General features: G+C 42.0%; 1 long non-coding RNA gene across 1 annotated transcript in view; it reads left to right on the top strand.

Moving 5' to 3' along the window:
- The first annotated feature begins 1,408 nt into the window (after window positions 1–1,408).
- The window catches only part of LOC141094609 (uncharacterized), a 75,611-nt gene continuing 67,947 nt past the window's right edge, over window positions 1,409–9,072 (top strand). Inside the window, exon 1 of the long non-coding RNA XR_012233124.1 lies at window positions 1,409–1,543. This is a non-coding gene — a long non-coding RNA (uncharacterized lncRNA). The remainder of the gene's footprint in view (window positions 1,544–9,072) is intronic.

Genomic DNA, 9,072 nt, shown 5'->3' with positions numbered 1-9,072 from the left:
ATTTTCAAAAATAGCATATCTTTGTGACCTCCTCCATACCTCGAATGCTCCATGAAGTAAAAATCACCAAGCATTTCATATTTAGACAATTAACAAAGGATAACAGGCTGTAAACTGTCAACTCTAAAATGTATATCCCATGAAAGAAAGTAAACCCTTTGCTTGATTGTAAACCTGCCATCCCTGCTTCCAATACCCTTAAACTTCCTTCCAGCACTTCAAAATTGCTGAACATTTACTTACTGAATAAGGTATAGGACCCAAGGCTTTATTTGGGCAGTTTGAAATTTATAAGGTTCACCTCCAATTTCCACATAGTTTAAGGCCTGTTTCACACATCTGTTTTTCCCCATCAAAATCCGCCGTTTTGCAAAAAAAACGGATCCGCCATTTTTCTTGGCGGATCCGTTTTTTCCCCATTGACTTGTATTACCGGCGGATCTTGACGGATGGTCATCCATTCCATCCGCTTTTTTACGCATCCACCAAGATTTTGCCGTCCGCTGAGCGGACAGGACGGACAATGAAACGTTTTTTTTCCCCGGCCGGATCCGCAGTTTCTATTGCGCATGCCCGGGAGAAATGCCTGTGTCGGAAATTTAACCCTAAACTCAGTTCTGGCGTCTGAAAAAAATTCTCTCTCTCTCTCTCTCCTCCCCGGACAGCGGTTCCTTTAAAATTCTTCCTTCACCGGATCCGTTAAAACAATGGTCCGGTGCCAAACGTTGTGGTCAGTACAGGAACGGATCTGTTGTCCGCCATTTTAGCGGATTTTAACTGACGAAAAAAACTGATGTGTGAAACAGGCCTAACAGACACCAACAGCAAAGCAGCTCATGGTGTGATCCAATAGCAGTGCTTCTCATCACACTACATCAATGTAACTGAAAAACTTCAAATACTTTCAAAGTATCTCAAGGATTAGTGGAACCTCCCAGGTAATTAAAAAAGATATGTAGAGGACAATTTTCCAGAAAATTATAGATCTTGATTTCACATCAAGCTTGACCTTGTTTAACAATTTTGCTCTTTCTTGTAAACCTCCTTCATCCTTTTACTTGCTAAATTTGTTGTTCATGGCAGTCTCAAATGTGATGGTTGTAACTCGCATTTTTACTCAGCGCCCTTCTTCTCACAAAGCAGTTTCTTCTCGCATCAGCCAGTCTGCCTATTGCTGCACTTTCAGGTCAGCTGCTGCAGTCCCAGGACTGCCTTGGAATGGTACCTGGTGACCACCTGCAGCCAAGCCCAACCTCACCACCAGAGGCTCTAGTAACGCCTTTTCAGAAAATCATCAATATTCACAGATTGCAGCTCCCTGTTCAATTGCCAATCAATGACATCAGAGATATAGCTAAATGTGAGATAAATTAGGAAATGCTGCAGGCCAATGTAACATTTCCACCATGCCATCTACTCAAAGTAGCAGGAGCAACATGCAGTCTGGCATTTTCATGTTAAAAAAACTTCTTCTGGAATACATTGGAGAAATGTCCGCACCACTAGTTCCACTACCAAATACATGTAATGGTGAACTGTTAAGGTATGTAAAATGAAGGCTACAGGATCTGTTTACAGTACACTGAGCAACTCTACATTATAATCTGGGGAATAGGACTGTTGTGATGTTATGTTGTGAAGACCTCTTAGTGGTATTTCAACCTTGGACTCCAGATGGAGACCGGAGGGGCGAATGGAAAAATGGTGACTGCAATGGAGATCTATCCTCTTCAGCCCCGGCTTTTGACTCGGATGTAATGATAGCTGGAGATTGGTCTAAAGACCATGTGGGCAGTGACACAAAGAGGCCTTCATGAGGGAATGTCAAATGGAACTTTCTCCCAGGATCTTGGTGTGGGACAGCACAACGTACATTAGCTAGATGCTTCTAATTTTAATTTAAGGTCCTTAGAGCTTCCAATTCATTTACAAATGATGGTAAAGGTAGACTGTATGGCTAGGAGCTGGATTTTAATAACCTGAACACTAAATATTATATATTTTTTTTGTTAACGACAACTGTGAACATTACTTGCATCACAAAAAATGCATGAAAGGGAATCTTTCAGCAGGTTTTTGATATTTAATCTGGGAGCACCATAATGTAGCTTGATTCCAGAGTTGTGTCACTTAAAACTCTGTGTGCTGTATTTCCAATAAAATCAGTGTTTTATCAGCAGGAGACTATCACTGCCTGACTAGATCTTATGTGCAAACAGATGCAGCTGCAACAAAGAACACAGGGATTCTAGCAAAATTGTACCAAGTAGTCCAATAAGAGATACATCGCTGGAATCAGGCTCACTGCCTCTACTTTACGCTGCTCTTAGACTCTATAACAAAAGCCTCCTGGCAGATTCACTTTAACCACCAGTGTATGTTTTTGGGATGTAATCTGTTATGTGACATTTTGCTATATTGAACTACTGAATCTGCTATGTCCAAGGACAGGCATACAATTTGTGACATCTGCAAAGTTGAGTAAAAGTGCAATAGTTAATGGGGCCAACAGTCACCTTAATCACCTTCCTTCTGTCTAATACATGATTTGCAAATGCCTGAGCTAATTAATCAATGGTTACCAATTATTGTTGAATTGATAAATAGATATAATGAGTTGCTGTATGTTGTGGTCATTTCTTTAGCTAGAAAAAAAATTACATATATAGACTTTTGTATGCAGCTTAACAAATACTCTATGGGAACAAGTCCACGAAATACATTAGCAGTTGGATTCTGGTGAAAATGTCTGCTAACAAAGTCCTAGCTATAACCTGGCTTCACATGGGACAAAATGTTGAATGTACTAACCTTATCCTGTACCTCACCGTCATGGCCCAGTCAAAGGTTTTTTAGCTCTTTCCTTTTGGCACAAAGTGCCCGGGGCATATCCCTTATTTTCCCTCTCACAAACTTTACACCTGGACACAGGTGTTGGCATGTATTGATGAATGTCATAAATTAAGACAAAGAAATGAAAGTATGAAGAGAAGACTCTAGCTTAACCACTTGTTTTTCACTTTCGTAATTGCGTTTAGTAAATATAGTTATTTCAGCAACGGTAAATTATATTAACCCCTTAACGACCAGGGGTATTTTTGGTTTTCCATTTTCATTTTTCCCTCCCCTTCTTTCCAGAGCCATAACTTTTTTAATTTTCCGTTTATATGGCCATGTGAGGGCTTATTTTTTGTGGGACGAGTTGTACTTTTAAATGACATCATTGGTTTTACCATATCGTGTACTCGAAAACGGGAAAAAAATTCCAAGTGCGGTGAAATTGCAAAAAAAGTGCAATCCCACATTTGTTTTTTGCTTGGCTTTTTTGTTAGGTTCACTAGATGCTAAATCTGACCTACCATTATGATTCTCCAGGTCATTACGAGTTCATAGACACCAAACATGTCTATGTCCTCTTTTATCTAAGTGGTGAAAAAAAATTCCAAAATTTGCTAAAAAAAGAAAAAAAAAAAAAAAAGAAAAAAATAGTGCAATTTTCCGAGACCCGTAGCGTCTCCATTTTTCATGATCTGGGGTCGGGTGAGGGCTTATTTTTTCCATGCCGGACTGACATTTTTAATGACACCACTTTTGTGCAGATACGTTTTTTTGATCGCCCGTTATTGCATTTTAATGCAATGTCTTGGTGACCAAAAAAACGTAATTCTGGCGTTTTTAATTTTTTTCTCACTACGCCGTTTAGCGATCGGGTTAATGCTTTTTTTTATTGATAGATCGGGCGATTCTGAACGCAGCGATACCTAATATGTGTATGTGGGATTTTTTTTTTACTGTTTTATTTTTATTGGGGCGAAAGGGGGGTGATTTGAACTTTTAGGTTTTTTTAATTTTTTTTATTTTTAAACATTTTTTTTTTTTACTTTTGGCATGCTTCAATAGCCTCCATAGGAGGCTAGAAGCATGCACAACCCGATTGGCTCTGCTACATATGGGCGATGAGCAGATCGCCCATATGTAGCAGATTTACTGCTGTGCTTTCAGCGCCGACCACCGGGTGGTGCTGAAAGCCTTATGCCTGGAACAACCATAGAGGTCTCATAGAGACCTCTGGTTGTCCAGGCAACGTGACGCCGACCCCCGATCACGTGACGGGGTCCGCGATGATGTAATTTCCGGCCCGGCGGCCGGAAATTCTATTTAAATGCCCGCTGTCAGCTTTGACAGCGGCATTTAACTAGTTAATAGGCGTGGGCGGACGACGATTCCGCTCGCGCCTATTGCGGGCACATGTCAGCTGTTCATAACAGCTGACATGTCCCGGCTTTGATGCGGGCTCAGCGCCGGAGCCCTCATCAAAGCAGGGGAAATGTCTGATGACGGACTGTGTCCGTCATTGGACATTAAGGGGTTAAGAACAGCGGCCTATGTTGACCTGTATAATGATAATTTGACTACTCAAAAATAAGCAGTGCAAGTGAATAACTCATGATCATCAAACATGACCGAAGAAACTCCTTTTATTAAATGTTCCATCACATCAGCTAACTGGAATGATAGATCTATTTTTTTTGTTAACTAAAAGATTAAGAATTCTTATTGAACCCGGTATTAATATCATCATAGTTCATACTCTCTCAGCTACCAGCTTGTACAGCTCTATATTTGTGCTTGGATTTCTACTAACACTATTAAGTCTGATTAATCAGTATGGTTATATCCAATAAGTAATTACATGAAATGTCCTTGGTTTTAAATCAATCAAATACATTTGCAGCCATGCACAGTGCTTGAGAAAAGAGTCTCCCCTGTTTTGCTTGCTACATCATTAATTTTAATATTCCTTTTTCATATATATACCCTCTTAGCCAGTGCTAAATATTGGACGAATGAGTAAAGCAGTTATGACTGAATAATTACCCCACACATTTATGCAGATGTGACACACTTTTCTTTACTCAGGGAATATATTTTTGAAGCTTTATAATTAAATTTGTGGTTGTCATGGAAGAAAATATTGAAAAGGAAGTAAAGATGCTGACTGACAATTTTCTTCTTAGTCACACTAAAGGTAGAAAGTGGTCACACAGTAGCTGGTGGGTGGTGAAAACATGCATTTCATGAGTACAAATGACTCCGACATCTCACTGCACAAAAACAAAAACATAAAATATTGTCGGCGACTACTTTTTATGCTGCTTTCAGAAAGGCAGTTAGATAGGATTACTTTTAGGGATATTTACTAATGATGAGAGTGCACGTTCATCAATAGTCGTTGCTCGCCTGGGCATGGCAGTGCTCGTGATGCTCGGAGCTCGCCGAGCATTACCAGGGTTGCTCGGCGGTAGCTCAGGTCCTCGCCCTGCATGTTCGGCTCTCATTAGAGCGCCAATGAACATGCTGGGATTGTCTGCCACACACTGTAATGCTGCATGTTGCTTGTGGCATTACAGTGATTGTCTGGCCACGCAGAACTGCGTCATCAGGTCTATATCAGACCTGGCACCTCATCATGCAGTGTAGGGAGAGTTGTTGCTTTGCTAGGGAGAGATTTGTTTGCTTCGTAGCTAGTGTGGGTATCTATAATAATAAATGCACTAAGCAGCTTCCGTGCAGTTGTAACGCAGCTTCTGTCCGGTTGTAACTTGGTGACGTCACATCCAGACAGAACCTGCCTTTGGCGGTAGCACTGTGCCTCTTCTGCCCCCCGCACACTCCCCGTCACATATACCTTCCTAACACACACCTTCCTCACCATGCCAGCTGTCACCACACACCTCTTGCCATGTAAACCCTCAACACACACTCCTCCTCAACACACACACACCTCCTCAACACACACTCCTCTCACCTTTCACCATCTCCACTCACGTCCCCCCTCTTTCACTCCACATACCACCCTTTCTCTCACTCCGTCTCTCATATCCACGCCGTAATCGCCGCTGCTCCACGATCGCCGTTGGCATTGGCACGATCCCCGACATCTTCTTTCGCCGGCGCCATCCTGAATCCAGACATTGTCCACGCCGGCGACATGTTCTTGTGGCGATGCCATCTTGGATTGGCGAAATCCCGCGATTCTCAAGATGGCGTCGGCGAAATCTCGCGAGATTTCGCCAACGCCATCTTGAGGATCGCGGGATTTCGCCGATCCAAGATGGCGTCGCCGCAAGAACATGTTGCCGGAGTGGACGACGTCGGGATCCAAGATGGCGTCGGCGAAATCTCGTGAGATTTCGCCGACGCCATCTTGGATCCCGCGGAATTTCGTCATTTACCTCATGCCGACTTGCTGTGCGGACGTGTTGCATTGCTCCTCTGCCTGTTCACTGACGAGTGTCTAATTACAGGGCCACTTTTCCTCTCCACTTCATAACTACTGCTGGGCAATTACAGGGCCAATTTGCCTCTACCACTTCATAACTACTGCTGGGCAATTACAGGGCCAATTTTGCCTCGACTAGGAGGACACCAGTTTCTTCAAACGTTAAGCATAACTACAGGAGGACCCCAGTTTAAGTCTTCTGCATAATTACACCAGTTAATAAGTCATTTATCTCACGCCGTTTATATGCCCTGTGTTGCTGTACCCCACTTCTATAAGAAGACTATAAGTACTATAAGTATCTGTTTACACTACAATACTCCAGGACGCCTTCTTAACTGCCAGATAACTGCCAAGTAGACTCCTTTACCTGTGCCAACATGAGTCATACCAAAAAGTATGCCAATGCCAGTGAAAGGAAAGTAGCGTTAGCACTATGTCAAAAACAACGCCGTGCTAATGAGACTCCTGAGGAAAAACACCATCGCCTTGACAAGATTAAGGCTTATAAACGCCGTCGTCTCACACACGAATACCCTAACTCTAAATCCATTAGATTGGCTGAAGAAGCCTCTGCACGCCGTCACCGCCGACAACAGATGGCTTCTTACTCATCATTATTATTAGACTCACAAAAGGATGCTTCCACATCAGCATGTGGAACAAGTTACTACCACACTTCATCCTATATGCCATTCACTGACATAACTAATCAGCAATCTGTTTCTGCCCTATCAATACCACCATTAGTCAATACCGACGCACAGTATGGCAATGCCAGTGAAAGGAAAGTAGCTTTAGCACTACGTCAAAAACAACACCGTGCTAATGAGACTCCTGAGGAAAAACACCATTGCCTTGACAAGATTAAGGCTTATAAACGCTGTCGTCTCACACACGAATACCCTAACTCTAAATCCATTAGAATGGCTGAAGAAGCCTCTTCACGCCATCACCGCCGACAACAGACGGTTTCTTCCTCATCATTATTATTAGACTCACAAAAGGATGCTTCCACATCAGCTTGTGGAACAAGTTATTACTACCACACTTCATCCTATATGCCGTTCACTGACATAACTAATCAGCAATCTGTTTCTGCCCTATCAATACCACCATTAGTCAATACAGACGCACAGTATGGCAAAGCCAGTGAAAGGAAAGCCGCTTTAGCACTACGTCAAAAACAACGCCGTGCTCATGAGACTCCTGAGGAAAAATAGCATCGCCTTAACAAGATTAAGGCTTATAAACGCCGTCGTCTCACACACAAATCCCCTAACTCTAAATCCATTAGATTGGCTGAAGAAGCCTCTGCACGCTGTCACTGCCGACAACAGACGGCTTCTTCCTCATCATTATTAGTAGACTCACAACAGGATGCTTCCACATCAGCATGTGGAACAAGTTACTACCACACTTCATACTATATGCCGTTATGTTATTTCCTCTTTTAATAGGGCTGGGTTTTTGTGAACAGTTAAAGAGATAGGTGGGATGGCTGTTCACCACATCTCTGTCTCAAGGTGTGCTGGTCACAGTGCCGCACAACACATGGTCAACGCTACATCACTCTCCTCCCGATGCGATAGCATCGAGCCTTAATCTAGTACCACATATAATACACATACCCATCTCAACTAACAGTCCTTCTGAGGACCAATAGCTGCGTAAATATCAGTTCTAGGCAGGAAGGCAGTGTATGTGGAGTCTGCACTGCAAAAGGCAATAGGGTCTATTCCAGGCCTGTCTGCTGCTGTATACTGTATATATATATATATATATATATATATATATATATATATTTATATATATATATATATATATATATATATATATAGAGAGAGAGAGAGAGAGAGAGAGGGAGCCATAGCCCCAGGTGTCAGGGGCCAGGACCAGGAATAATATTTTTTTGGATTTTAATCTTGATTATTTGGTTTAAAAGCAATCCAGAGATCACTGTTTTTCTGTTCCATTTGTTTGTTGGCACTGCCAGATCCTTTCCATATGACAGCGGTAAAAAATAGCTATTTTAAACTGGGGTATGTCCGCCACATGGATCACATCAGTACTGTGAAAATTGTGCCATTTCAGGCCTCAATTTAAGTTTTGTTGAAGTGTCTTAGGCAAGTTATTGACACCAGTTTGCTGAAAAAAATAGTTACCGTATATACTCGTGTATAAGCCGACCTGAGTATAAGACAACCCCCCTAATTTTGCCACAAAAAACTAGGAAAACTTATTGACTTATGTATAAACCTAGGGTGGAAAATGCAGCAGCAACTGGTAGATTTCAAAAATAAAAATAGATTCCAATAAAAGTAAAATTAATTGAGACATCAGTCGGTTTAATGTTTTTGAATATCCATATTGAATCAGGAGCCCCATATAATGCTCCATACAGTTCATGATGGCCCCATAAGATGTTCCATACAAAATACACCACATATAATGCTGAAAAAACAGTTAATGATGGCCCCATAAGATGCTCCATAGAATAATATGCCCCATATAATGCTCCATGAAGGTTATGGCCCCATTAGATGCTACATAGAATATGCCCCATAAGATGCTCCATAGATTATGCCCCCATATGCTGCTCTATAGAATATGCCCCCATATGCTGCCCCCATATGCTGCTCCATAGAATATACCCCCATATGCTGCACCATAGAATATGCCCCCATATGCTGCTCCATAGAATATGCCCCCATATGCTGCCCCATAGAATATGCCCCATATGCTGCTCCATAGAATATGCACCCATATGCTTCCCCATAGAATATGCC

This window comes from Dendrobates tinctorius, unplaced genomic scaffold (genome assembly GCF_039654945.1).
Source record: "Dendrobates tinctorius isolate UK_male_01 unplaced genomic scaffold, ASM3965494v1 ptg000064l, whole genome shotgun sequence".
Lineage (NCBI taxonomy): Eukaryota > Metazoa > Chordata > Amphibia > Anura > Dendrobatidae > Dendrobates > Dendrobates tinctorius.
This window is presented reverse-complemented; position numbering and strand designations above follow the sequence as displayed.